At 33.8% G+C, this 14,780-nt stretch overlaps 1 protein-coding gene and 1 pseudogene across 1 annotated transcript in view; both read right to left on the bottom strand.

The window, feature by feature from the left end:
• LOC148506021 (protocadherin gamma-B5-like) overlaps positions 1-14,780 on the bottom strand; it is a 519,059-nt gene that overhangs the window by 405,195 nt on the left and 99,084 nt on the right. The window lies entirely within an intron of this gene.
• On the bottom strand, positions 90-2,546 carry LOC148506023 (protocadherin gamma-B2 pseudogene; annotated as a pseudogene).

Raw genomic sequence — 14,780 nt, 5'->3', positions numbered from 1 at the left:
TATTTAGTAGTTGTGTATACATATGGAAACATATAGTCATGCACTCCAGTTGTTACTATATATCATAGACTTATTTATAAATGGTCACATCAAAAATAGATAATAGGAATGTCATATCCAAATACCTGTACAATCTTGCTAGTAGACAAATCATTTTGTAAAGAATCATTTACAGCTGCTGAATCATCTGTATCAATGAGGGTGTCTGTGGGGACATTCTGGACTGGTTTCAGATAGGCAATTTCATTCTGCTTTGAGTCGAGGGTCACACAAACATCATAGGAGAAGGGAAAAGGTAAACTCCCATCACTGATCTCAGAAGGACATCCCAGGGTGAACTGAGGATACACGTCTCTACTGATGTTTCTGAAAGATGTTTGAGTATCTGATTTTCTGCATTTAAAAATTACTGTAATCATTACTGTCACAATGAATAACATAGAAATAAAGGCTATAGAAACAACCAAGTAGAATGTTATGTTAGATGATGTTTTTGAATCACTAGGTTTCTGTATTATCTCTGGAAGAACATTCTGAAAGCTTTCAGCCACAACCAAAGTTAAAGAAACTGTAGATGAGAAAGATGGATGTCCATTGTCTTTCACCATAATCACAACCTTCTGCCTCAAAGAATCCATGTCCTGAAGGTCTCGTCCTATCCTAATTTCACCTGTACGGTGATCAATGGTAAAGACTGAGGAGTCAGAAGCTTGCAATAAGTGATAAGAGAGCCAGGCATTGTGTCCAGAGTCATCATCCACTGCAATCACTTTGGTCACTAAATAACCTTTCTCAGCTGTGTGAGGAATAAACTCAAATAATGCTGATCCATCAGTGTCTGGTGATGGGTAGAGAATTTTAGGAGCATTATCATTCTTATCAATGATACACATCCTCACTGTGACATTACTGCTTAGAGGAGGAGATCCACCATCTTTGGCCATTACCTGGAACTGAAATTCTCGTAACTGTTCATAGTCAAATGACCTCTGAGCATACAGAACCCCAGTGATTGAGTTTATTGAAACATATGATGAAACTGGAATATTTTCTATATTGCTAATCAGAATACTGTATGTTATTTTTCCATTCTGACCATGATCGAGATCTGAAGCATGGACATTGTATACTGAGGTCCCTGGTTGATTATTTTCTACAATGTAGATGATGTAGCTATTTTTTTCAAAAACAGGAGCATTGTCATTCACATCAGATATAGTCAACTGAATAGTTTTATTGCTAGACAGTGAAGGAGATCCTTTATCCATACATTGAATTGTAATGTTATACATAGACTTCTTCTCTTGGTCCATTTTTGCTGCAGTTACTAGTTTGTAGTAGCTACTAGATGAGGGCATTAGTTGAAAATCCAATGTGTCAGAGATCTGACAAATGACCTCACCATTCATTCCAGAATCCACATCATGAATATTAATCAATGCTATGAGGGTACCAGGTGGGGAGTTCTCTGGAATTGTTGCTGAGAGAGATGTGATTGTTATTTCTGGAGCATTATCATTCATATCAATAATTTCTATTGATATCTTGCAATGAGCAACATGACCACCAGAATCTTTAGCTTCAACAGTCATTTCATAAGCATCTGATGCTTCATAGTCCAAATTACCTATTATCCTAATATCACCATTTGAGGAGTTAATGTTAAAGATTTGTTGTGCATTTCCAGGAATGTGGCTAAAAGAATAAGCTATTAGGGCATTTGAACCCTCATCTTCATCCGTTGCATTTAATTGAATTACTAGAAAACCAACCGATGCATTCTCATATAGTCTTATGTGATATGTGTCTTGAGTAAATACAGGAATGTTATCATTAACATCTTGAACAACAATCTTAATTATGGCTGTACCAGATTTTGGAGGCTTACCTCCATCAGCAGCAGTCAAAGTTAAGTCATAGAAACTTTTTTTTTCTCTGTCCAGTGACTTTACTAGTATAATTTCAGGGTATTTAATTCCGTCTTTAGTGGATTTTTCTCCTAAACTAAAGTAATCATCACCACTAAGTGTGTAACTTTGTATAGAATTAGTGCCTAGATCTGGATCTTTTGCATTACTTAAAGCAAAACGTGCTCCAGGTGAGGTATGTTCACTTATTTCTATATCAAAATATTTATTAGAAAATGCAGGTGAGTTATCATTCACATCCTGTATTTCAATGCTGACTGTGTAAAAATTCAAAGGATTTTCAATTACAGCTTCAATGTTTATAAAGCAGCTCTGCTTAGCTTCACATAATATCTCTCTATCAATTCTGTCTGACACATATAAGTCTCCATTTTCCATATTAATATTAAAATACTGTTTTTTCACTCGAGAAACAATTTGGAATTTTCTCAGTGCTAAATCCTTAAAATTCAGTCCAATATCTTTTGCCACATTGCCAACTACAGATCCCAGCTTCATTTCTTCAGGCATTGAGTATTGTAACTGGCCAGAAACATAATTGATAGCAAATAAAATAAAGCAAAATACTTGCCATGTCATTGTCCATTGTATGCCTCTGTATCTTGCATTATCATTCATTGTTAGCCAGAAAATTGATTGTCCTTTTTTTATAAATCCACATAAATAAGAATAAAAGTCCATGAATTGCAAGTTGTTTTATGAAGATATTCAGGGTAATCCAGATTACAGGATGTGCAGGATGTACAGTGGAAATGTTGCAGTGTTTTTCTCCTGATCTGCACTGTGAGACTGTAGTGAAATGTATTTGAATTTCTACATCCAGATTGAATAAAAACCTTTTTTTACACACAGTCCTATAGTGACACTTAGAGTTTGAAATGAGGTGTTGCAACTAAACTGTGTTTGTATTGTCTTAATATGTCAATGTGCTTTTCAAACTTTAATGTTCATTCAAGCATAGAATAACAATTTTAATTGTATAGCACATCAAACATACGGTATGTGTAAAACATTTTAAAAGCCTATATAAAATATCTATACTATGAATTATTCTTTATTCATTAAACTTCTTTTGGCAGAAATAATTTGTCTTCTATTATTTTCATCTATGTATTTTAAACTTTTGAAATTGTTTTGATTTTTTTTAGACCTTTATTAGTGAGCAGAGGGCCTTATGGGTATATTAGTGTTTGTGATGTGGATATGAAAACCCAAACCTAAAATAATCTATTATACTGTAACGTTACTAGGTTTTCTGTCAACCAAATACCAATGTAAAAAGAAAATTTTGACTTTAATCTTAGTTTGTTAATCATACAGTATATTCATACTTTTCTATGTGTATATATTTTAGTACCATGTCTCAGTTACATATATTTAACAATTGTATGTTATTATTTGTTAACATATAGTATTTGGCTCTTATTTCACTTAGCTAATACACATTTGTGGGTATTTAACAATATTTCTGTTACAATTTATTTCCTTTGCAATATATCTTTCACAATTCAGGCCATCTTGCATGTAAGTACTATGCTGAGTTCTGCTGGTTAGGGAAAAAGCAGACAACTATAATTGTTTTCAATTTACATTAAGAGTTACTATTTTCAATACAAAATAAGTGAAGGACAATGCTACAAGTCAACAATAGCTTGTAAGCTTTTTATTAATGCAACAAGATGTACAAGAAAACATAATAAAAAAAGTAAATGTTTCAGGGCAAAGCAATTCCTCAGTGCAACATCATGTATGCACTGAGGAAGGGGCAATTGCTCTGCCCCAAAACATTTGCCCTTTTTATGATGTGCAATTGTACTTGATCTTGCATTAATTACAATGTTCATATGAGCTTTTTTTGAATCACTTCTAATCATTGGCATGTTAACTTGTCTTTCATTTATTTTGATCAATACTAAGGTTTGAGGAGACCTCGGCATACAAGCACACTGTCCCTGCCCAAGGTTGACTCAAGCAAGGTTTATAACTATACTATAGCATCTATGGATCTATTGACTATACATACATATACATTTTCATTGGATCTGTTGTGTGTACTAGGTCAGTGACAAATCATGACCATCAGGATGTTAACACAGTCTGACCTCTTAGTCCAAATAAGTAATGACAAAGATCATTATCAGCAAGAAAGTTCTCTGCATAACTAAGAGCATAAGTACATTAACACAATCATTACAATGCATTATTCACTAAATAAAACTTTTGTTGATTTATTTTCTATATAACTACATTGATTACATATTTTACAATATATACAACTCCCCAAAACACTATAATTTTATAATTGTTTTAATTTTTACATTTGGTAGTTATAATTTCAATTACCTAAAATGCAATTGTTCTATAATTGAAAATATTTGTTTCTTTGAACACCTGAGAAATGTTTAACCAATTTAAAATCGTTTCATTTGCAGGCTCAATATTATAAAATAATTTTTTTTATTGTTATTTTTTTTTTGAGGTTCTGCATATATGTGTTTCGGTTTGTGATATAATAGGCATGTCAAGTTATGGACTTACAAAATAAACTAGTAGTACCCTTAAGTAGGAATTGAGTGTATAAACTTGTATTCACTGTTTCGGATAGCTACAAATATGATCCTAAAGAATGAGTTCAAATATGTGATATTCCAAGACTGCACACAATAAAACTGTTTTTTAGTCTATCTTTTCTAAAAAAATAAATACATAAACAAACAAGCAGAAAAAATGTTTCTGAATTATAGATTTGCTAATGGATTTCCATAACAATATTTTAACAAATATTTTACACTCATAATGCATTGCAAAGTAACTTTAATTTTCACCTTCAGGCATTCAATAGAAATTAAAAATTGCACTTTGATTTTTTGATTAAAATGTCTAAACACTGGAATAAATGGACTGTTCTTCTAATAGCTTCTAAAATGTATTTGATATTTTAGTTAAAAAAAATTGTCAATTTCCATTAATAATACTTGGAAACTGGGACTGCAGAATTCACCTCTTTTTATCCATTAATTAATATGTGAAAATGTGCAGTTAGATAATTTTTTATAATAATGTTTTTATATTCTTAGAGTTAGTTTAGAACAATCAGCGTTATCCTATCAACCTGAAGATTGAATACAGTTTTATCCCATAAATTATGATATAACTATATATTACTCTTTATTCATGCTGCTCGGTCAACCATGGATCCAAAACAGTTAGCTTTTTACTAAAGATACAGCCAGAGTCATAAATATAATGTGCATGCTTCTATCTAATTACTTTAATTGAAGACAACGTACACTATTTCCATTTAGTCTGTTTGATGTTAACAAACTGGTAAATATTTGTAATGTCTCTGCTGATTCTCCGTTGGGAGCAAACCAAAGAAAGCACCTGGAGTAAAGTACAACATTTCAGTAACCACCTCAGGCAGTAGATTAACTAAGTATTGCAATGATCTAGAAAAGCCTTACACTGCTAAGTCTGACCCAGTAGTGTAAATGTGCATGTGTGAACTGAGTGGCCCAGTATGAGAAGAAGGATCTGTGTACAGACAGAGGAATCCATTCATTATCCTCTAAACCTAGACCTCATTGCCATTGGAAGGAGCTTGGCTCCAGGAACCAATGCCTTCTAAATATGGGATAGGTTCCTGTTGTCAAACTCTGAAATCTGAAACTCATTGGAGTTTTATAATTGAAGGTCCCCATATTAGTATATGGTAGGGATGTGCAGGCTCGGATTATTTTGGATTTTCACGCCAAATTCTGATTTTTCCCGCCAAAATTCAGGTCTCAGAAAGAGGCAAAACATCATCTTTCATGGACAAACATCATCTTTCCTGGACTTTTGTTCAGGAAATTAAATGCTTTCATTGTAACCCTTTATACTATCACTTGAAAACATAAAGAGAGTAAAAAACTGAGACATGCCCTTTAAAAAGCCCTTTAAAAACTATATGTTTACAATGTTAATGGAAGCTCAATGTTATGTATCTATTATTTGTTACCAGTTATTTATATAGCGTACACATATTCCACAGTGTTTTACAGAGAATATTTGTTCAATCACATCCCTGCCCCAGTGGACCTTACAATCTATATTCCCTACCACATGCACACACACACTAGGGATAATATTAGTTACATACAATATCCCCATATGTTGATCCTTATGTTCTAGAAGTGGATTTTCTAGGTCTCAAACAAACAAAATCTTCACACTTTAGTATTCTTCTCCTTTAGGGGTCAGATGTCATAAGGCTCCAGATAGTGTGGTCTTATATGCATATATTTTGTAAACGGCAACTCATTGAAAGCTGCAATTATTTCATGTTGTCCAAATGATGGACTGAAATAAAATTTGGTCAATATCAATTACATTATTTGAATCCTAAAGGAGCAATAGAATGGGAACAATTGGACACAACTGTCTCCAGTACCTAATATCCTATGTATATTTATTTCTTTATACTTTGAACAGGATAATTATGAACACTAACTTCTTTGTACTACAAATAGATTACAATACAATATGACCACCAATTTGCAGGTATAGCAATCACAACAGATGTATTGTACTGTAGCTTTGAGAATAGTAGAAATGAGCATCAAGAAATCTAGTATATATAAATTAGAATTCACTTATGTCTACTAGGCATTATTATTCAACAGTTCACTAGTGTTTTATTTGCTTCTAGAGCCATTGGCTTAGGTACTGTGGGTGCTGTTTGGAGATACCTTCAACTCATCTAAAAAGCGAATTCTGTAGAAGCATAGTTACATAATACCTTTTACTCAATTAAACAATTTATTACTGGCTACACTTTCAATAAACAAAAATTAAACACAGCATGTAAAACATATCCAAAAATCTTCTACATACAATCACTCTAGGCGGGTATTTATCAAAGTTTGAAGAGAGACAAAATTGTGACAAATAAAGTACAAACAAGTCAGCTTCTACCTTACATTTTACAGGCTGTTTGAAAAATAACAGTTAGGAGCCGATTGATTGGTACTTTATCTCTCACAATTTAATCTTTCTCCAAGCTTTGATAAATACCCTTTAATGAGAGCACATAAATGTCCTGAGCTTTCTTCACTATCATTTCTGTAGATGTAGTAGTTTTAGCTGTCTGCTATAAGTGCTATTTAATTGACGTTACATGTTTTGATACCATGTAATCTTTCTCAAAGCAGATATAACAAAGGTAAACAAGATCCTTTTTAAAAATATTTATATCACACTTCATTCCAGATTCCAATCAAATAGAAATTTGTATGTCATAAACAGGGAGGTCTGTGATCCAACATCTAACTTACATTGCGTTCCTGCATCGGAATTGCATTCTATAAAAAACTGTGCTATTTCTGTATATTTTTCATAACACTGGGGGGTCTATTCATTATGTTAATTATCAGTGTTTGAGTGGACCCTGATTATTAACATACTAACTCTTATGAGCATCGGAGCATTTCATCATTGCTCTGGTGCGGAGACAGCTTATTCGAAAATCAGCTGTCTCCTTAAAGCTGCTTTACTGCTCCTTTCAGAGCAGCGAAACTTAGCACTGCCGAGTCGACACAAAGCCCCCATGTCTGGCGGAAGGACCCAGACAGGGGAAGAGGGATCTGAAAGCATCTCTCTTTGCAACACGAGACCCCTTCCCATAGGAGTGAGCGCCGAGTGTGGTAGCATACACCATCTGAAGATAGCAAATATTCCCGCAGTCAAGCTCCAAAAATATTGTAATTTCAGAGTTTAATGAATTTCTGTCCCCATACTAATGTATGGGGACATAGGGCCACATTGCAAGTGAAAGGTAAGCAGGAGATATCTGTGATAGGATGTAGTTATGAGACCGGTGGTTGCAATGCCGCCGGTATAAATCCCAAAAGGGGAAGCCCGACAAGGGGCTTAAGATAGGCATCAAAATACTGATGCCTATCTTAATCCTGATGCCAGAACACAGAAGGTTGCCAGCCCGAATGAGGTAAGTCCGGCACACCCTTAGTGTTAGCCACAGGGGGGAGTTAGGTTTAGGTAGCATAGTGGGGTTAGTGTTAGGTTTTGGGGGAGGATAGAGTTAGGCACCCCTAGGGTTGAGGGTTAGGGTTAGGCACAACTGGGGGGTTAGGGTTCAGCACTAAGGGGGGAGGGTTAGGTTTAGGCACAAAGGGGGGAAACTTAGGTTTAGGCACTAAAGGGGAGGGTTAGGGTGTGGGGTGGGGTGAATTAGGGTTAGGCTACAAGAAAGGAGGGTTAGGGTTAGGGGGAGAAGGGGGGGAGGGTAAGTATACTTACCCGACCCCTGTCGAGATACCAACCATCAGGATGCTGCTGTTGGTATTTTGACAGGAGGCATCCCAACAGCCAGCATTAAATACCGATACCATCTGTGATATTTCCTGCATTACCTTTTTGACGAATAGCCCCAACAATTTTAATTTTCACCTGCTTTTGTAAAAATTAAGTGATGATGAATAGACCCCTGGGTCCTTATAACATTATACTGAAGCAGCAGATATACTATTTGACCATTAAATAACTAATCATAATTATTGACTAATTATCTACAAATTGCAAAGCTATAACCTCTGCTGCCTCCTCACTGAATCCCCGGCGATTTACGCATGCATGACCTCAGGTCAGAAGTTGGCCGTGGGGACAGGTAAGTAACGCAGCTACTTCTATAGCTGCGCTACTAATCATGAGGACAGCTGCTTTTCAGAGCAGCTGTCCCTGTACCGGAGCAATGAACAATTGCTTTGGTGTTAAATATCCCTGTGGCCAGGGGGGTACTAAAGTATCCTCTGCAGCAAGGTGAATACTTTATCATCGAGTGCCACACGGGCCTCCATGATGAGTAGGCCCCTGTATTTTAATTGTAGTTTGATATGATAAATTGCTCTTCTTAAAAAATTTTTGAACACATGTACTTTCTTAAAATGTGATGATAGGGAGTGAATTATCAGGCATTTTTATACTGTACAGCCAAGCAAACTTTTAGAGGCCTTAAAGCTGACCCAGCATAATAGACCCCACATGAACATTTAATTAAATTGACTTTTTGCATGACATGTAGTAAGTTTTCAATTTCCTTAGTTTGACCATTTAATTTAAAATCAATTTTTTTATTTTTATATATTACACCTTTGACCAACTTGTTACACTGAAAAAAGTTGTTTTATTTAAGCCGGATTAAGGGCACAATATATAAATATATATATATATATATATATATATGTAAGTACAACTCTACCAGGGGCTCTATGAACATCGGAAGCCGGCACACCAAATAAAATTCCAAAAAGTGTCTTTAATCCATCAATAAAATTCCATATGATGTAAAAACAGCTTGTGCCATAACATTAACATCATTTGGCAGCAGTCAGATAATGGGATATTGTATATTCACACATCTTTAACCAATCAATTGTGTATGCTGGTATGACCAACGGAACTGTTTCAGTGTGTAAACACCTTCCTTAATGACTGCCCAATGATCGTGAAAGCAAAGCAGTCTTAAATACCAAGGAATATATCCAATTATACCCCACTCCTGTGTCCATAAAGATGTGCACCAATCACAAAACAGAGATAAGGCGGTAAAAACTAATTACCTAAACAAAGGGAAAAGCATAGTGACCAAAAGTGGTGCAACCACCCCGAATCCCCAGCAGAGGGTACCCGATGCCACCAGAGGAAGCCAATCAGGCACTGCTGCAATGGTAGTGATGTGGCGGCCCAAGATGTGTTACCCGGCAATGACACAATCACCCACGTCTGACCAGTTTCAGCGGTCCAAGAGGCCATCCACACTGTATGGAATTGCTCAAAGATACCGAACAACATCAAGCTTATTTTCATAAATACAAAGGCATCACATGAATACTGGTAGAGCAATTCAATATAAGCATGCCTGTACTCATATCTATATGGCTAAACACATCAATATTGGACAGTAGGTATGGAGCTGCATGATTGAAAATTGAAAAAAGCAGCTTGCGTAATACAAAGGTCTTTGAATACTAGGGAAAAAATCAATAAAAGGGAAATCAGGGCATGGAAACTACCAGATAAAATGTTATATAAAATAATAGTAATGTAAATATAATCAATAGTAGAAGAATCTATACTAGCAGAACGTATAGCTCTAATCAGAATTGCATAGCAAATCTACAAGTCATTCATATAAAGGGAATCAATGTAAATTATTCATTCATGCCATGATGAACCATAGTATTTAATTTATGTATTCAGTGAGCCTCTCTCTGCAGCAGCAATTTATGTCTGTCACACACTATGCATTAAAGAGGAATCCATTCAACGAGCATAAAGCGAAAGGCGTGGAACAAGTGCCCAGTCGTGTATACATACATCAAATCTGCGTAATTTATTTTTAAATACTCATTCCTTTCTCGTATATTATGTTTTAAAAATGTTATAGTGATATACATCATAGAAATGAAGTCCATTGAAAATCATAGTGTTTTGATGGTATAGTACTGTCTTTTTTAAATATCTTTTTTATTTATCTTACTTATTTTATTCTTTGGTTCTCTGTTTCTTTGGTAGAACAACCCTATTAGTACAAATCTGTTTAACTCATTTGAATTACCCCAATGGTATTTTTCTTAATCAATTCTAATGCTGTTCACTATCAGCTTGGATATAGTTTTTACAATTTGTGATTTTCTTCTATACTTTCATATTTAGATTCTTATCATTATATTTTATTTTATATATGCTCAGATCTAAGTTGTTGATTTCTGATGTAGTAGTTTGATATACCAGAGAGATATTAAAATCTTTCATGTTAAAAATTTAACAAAAGTGTGACAATTCAAATATTTCTCCTTGTCAAATATTTCTCCACGCAAATCATGAAAACATAGCTGTGCCTCATTAAATAAAAATCTATAATTAAAAAAAATACAAACTGTATATCAAGCATTATTACTCAAACACAACTGTTACAAAACTGTGAACAATTTCATCAGAGATGCATATTTAATAATGCTCAATTTGCAATTTATAGCATTATACAAATAGATCCAGTTTTATAATAAAATAGTGTGCTTTTAATTCTACTAAACTGAAAATTAAGTTACTCTAATATTCTCTAGTTCTCCACACCTGTCCAGCATCCAGAATGAAACCAAATAATATATTACTCTTTTTTACTTCTTGCAAACCCACAAATGTACCCTGCCAGCTATAATACATAAATATATTATTTATTATATCTCTTCATTAAAGAAATAACTGTAAATGTGGTTATAATTTTAGTCTTATTTTATAACAGTATGTATTACTTTTGCAAAAACTATTTTAGACATACAATATATTTATTTGTCCAACTAGTAAAATATATTATATCTGAAGAGTAATAATGATATATATAATATGTGGATTTCTTGTTACAATTGTGTATACCTATAGATACATAGATTCATGCATTCCAATAGGTAACTATATTGTATAAAATTATTTCAAATTTATAGCAACAATTATAGTGAATAGAAAATATACATTAAATGGTACTTCCAAATACCTGTGCAGATTTGCTAGTAGATAAATCATTTTTTGAAGAATCATTTACCACTGCTGCATCATCTGTGTCAATAAGATTGTCTGTGGGGACATTCTGAACTGGTTTCAAATAGGCAATTTCATTCTGCTTTGAGTCAAGGCTTACACACACATCATAGGAGAATGGAAAAGGTAAACTGCCATCACTGATCTCAGAAGGACATCCCAGGGTGAACTGAGGATACACATCTCTACTGATGTTTCTGAATGATGTTTGAGTATCTGATTTTCTGCATTTAACGATTACTGTAATCATCACTGTCACAATGAATAAAAGAGAAATCAGGGCTATGGAAACTACCAGATAAAATGTTATATTACTTGATGTTTTTGAATCACTAGGCTTGTGTGTTATCTCTGGAAGAACTTGTTGAAAGCTTTCTGCTATAACCAAAGTTAAAGAAACTGTAGATGAAAAGGAAGGATGTCCATTGTCTTTCACCATAATCAAAACTTTTTGTCTCAAAGATTCCATTTCCTGAAGGTCTCGTCCTATCCTAATTTCACCTGTTCGTTGATCAATACTAAAGACTGCAGAGTCAGAAGTTTGCAATAAGTGATAAGAGAGCCAGGCATTGTGTCCAGAGTCAGCATCCACTGCAATCACTTTGGTCACTAGATAACCTTTCTCAGCTGTGTGAGGAATAAATTCAAATAATGCTGATCCATCAGTGTCTGGTGATGGGTATAGAATTTTAGGAGCATTGTCATTATTATCAATGATACATATCCTCACTGTCACATTGCTGCTTAGAGGAGGCGATCCACCATCTTTAGCCATCACCTGGAACTGAAATTCTCGTAACTGTTCATAGTCAAATGATCTCTGGGCATATAAAACACCAGTGATTGAGTTTATTGAAACATATGATGATACTGGAATATTTTCTATGTTGCTATTCAGAATCCTATATGTAATTTTTCCATTCTGACCATGATCAAGATCTAAAGCATGGATACTCTGTACAGAGGTCCCTGGTTGATTATTTTCTACAATATAGACAATGTAGCTAATTTTCTCAAAAACAGGAGGATTGTCATTTACATCAGATATAATCAACTGAATGGGTTTATTGCTAGACAGTGGAGGAGATCCTTTATCCATACATTGAATTGTAATGTTATACATAGACTTCTTCTCTCTGTCCATGTTTGTTGCAGTTACTACTTTGTAGTAGCTACTAGATGAGGGTATTAGTTGAAAATCCAATGTGTCAGAGATCTGGCAAAAAACTTCACCATTTAACCCAGAATCCAAGTCACGAATATTAATCAATGCTATAAGGGTACCAGGTGGGGAATTCTCTGGAAGTGTTGCTGAGAGAGATGTCATTTTTATTTCTGGAGCATTATCATTCATATCAACCACTTGTATTGATACCTTGGAAAGAGCAACATGACTCCCACCATCTTTAGCTTCCACAGTCATTTCATATGTCTCTGATACTTCATAGTCCAAATTGCCTATTACCTTAATATCACCATTTGAGGAATTAATATTAAATATTTGTTGTGCATTTTCAGGAATGTGGCTAAAAGAATAAGCTATTAGGGCATTTGAACCCTCATCTTCATCTGTTGCATTCAACTGAATTACTAAAAAACCAACCGGTGCATTCTCATATAGTCTTATGTGATATGTGTCTTGAGTAAATATTGGAAAGTTATCATTAAAATCTTGAACAACAATCTTAATTATGGCTGTACCAGATTTTGGAGGCTTACCTCCATCAGTAGCTGTCATAGTTAAGTCATAAAAACTTTTCTTTTCTCTGTCTAGTGACTTCTCTAGAATAATTTCAGGGTATTTGATGCCATCTCTAGTGATTTTTTCTCCTAAACTAAAACAGTCATCACCACTAAGTGTGTAACTTTGTATAGAATTAGTGCCGAGATCTGGATCTTTTGCATTACTTAAAGTAAAATGTGCTCCAGGTGAGGTATGTTCACTAATTTCAATATCAAAATATTTCTTAGAGAAGGTTGGTGAGTTATCATTCACATCCTGTATTTCAATGGTGACTGTGTAAAAATTCAAAGGATTTTCAAGTACAGCTTCAAGGTTTATAAAGCAGCTCTGCTTAGCTTCACATAATATCTCTCTATCAATTCTGTCTGAGACATATAAGTCTCCATTTTCCATATTAATATTGAAATATTGCTTTTTTACTTGAGAAATAAGTTGGAATTTTCTAAATGCTAAATCTTTAACATTCAATCCAATATCTTTTGCCACATTGCCAACTACAAATCCCAGCTTCATTTCTTCAGGCATTGAGTATTGTAACTGGCCAGAGACATCATTGATAGAAAATAAAATAAAGCAAAATACTTGCCATGTCATTGTCCATTGTATGCCTCTGTATCTTGAATTATCATTCATTATTAGTCTGTAAGTATATAGCAATTGTCTTTTTCTTATAATTCCATAAAATAAATATAGAAATTAATGAATTTCAAGTTGTATGGTGAATAAAATCAGGGTAATCCAAATTGCAGGATGTACAGTGGAAATGTTGCAGTGTTTTTCTTCAGATCTGCACTGTGAGACTATAGTGAAATGCATTTAGTTTCTACTGTACATCCAGATTGAATAAAAATCCTTTTTTACACACAGTCCAATAGCGACACTTAGAGTTTAAAATGGGGTGTTGCAACTAAACTGTATTTTTTAGTCTTTATACTGTATTTTCAGTGTTTAATCTACTTAAATGTTACAACAATAATACTGAAATTAAATAAATGAAATAACAAATTAAATATAACTGTAAAATTTTATTAAAGCCTACACATAACTTCTGTTATGATTAGTTTTTAATACAATACTTTTTTTTGCAGAAAAAAAGTTTTCTTTTATTTGACATTTTTTTCAAATACATCCTAAAATTGTTTTAATTGTTTTCATTTTTCTATTTCAAGCAATAGATTAGTGCTAGGCCATGATTATCATCACAATTATAGTCACAATTTAAACCTCTGAATACAAAAAACAACCTTGATATTTGCAGTCAGCAAGAATATTAGATTCATACACTAAACATCATAATACAAACAATGCATTTTGCAAATTTGCAAATTTAAATATTGCAATAGATATTAATCCCCCAAATAATTTATACTTTTATAATGATTACATGTTTAATTTTATTGGTTATCATTTCAATTACAATACCTAAAACTGAAATGTTTTATAATCTAACTACTTTTTAGAAGAGCTGAAAAATGGTTAGCAACTTTGAAATGGTTAAGCACAGATTCAAGTCA

The sequence above is a fragment of the Taudactylus pleione genome, unplaced genomic scaffold, assembly GCF_031769625.1.
Source record: "Taudactylus pleione unplaced genomic scaffold, aTauple2 ptg000431l, whole genome shotgun sequence".
Lineage (NCBI taxonomy): Eukaryota > Metazoa > Chordata > Amphibia > Anura > Myobatrachidae > Taudactylus > Taudactylus pleione.
The sequence above is the reverse complement of the archived record's forward strand: the minus strand, read 5'-3'. Positions and strand labels throughout refer to the sequence as shown.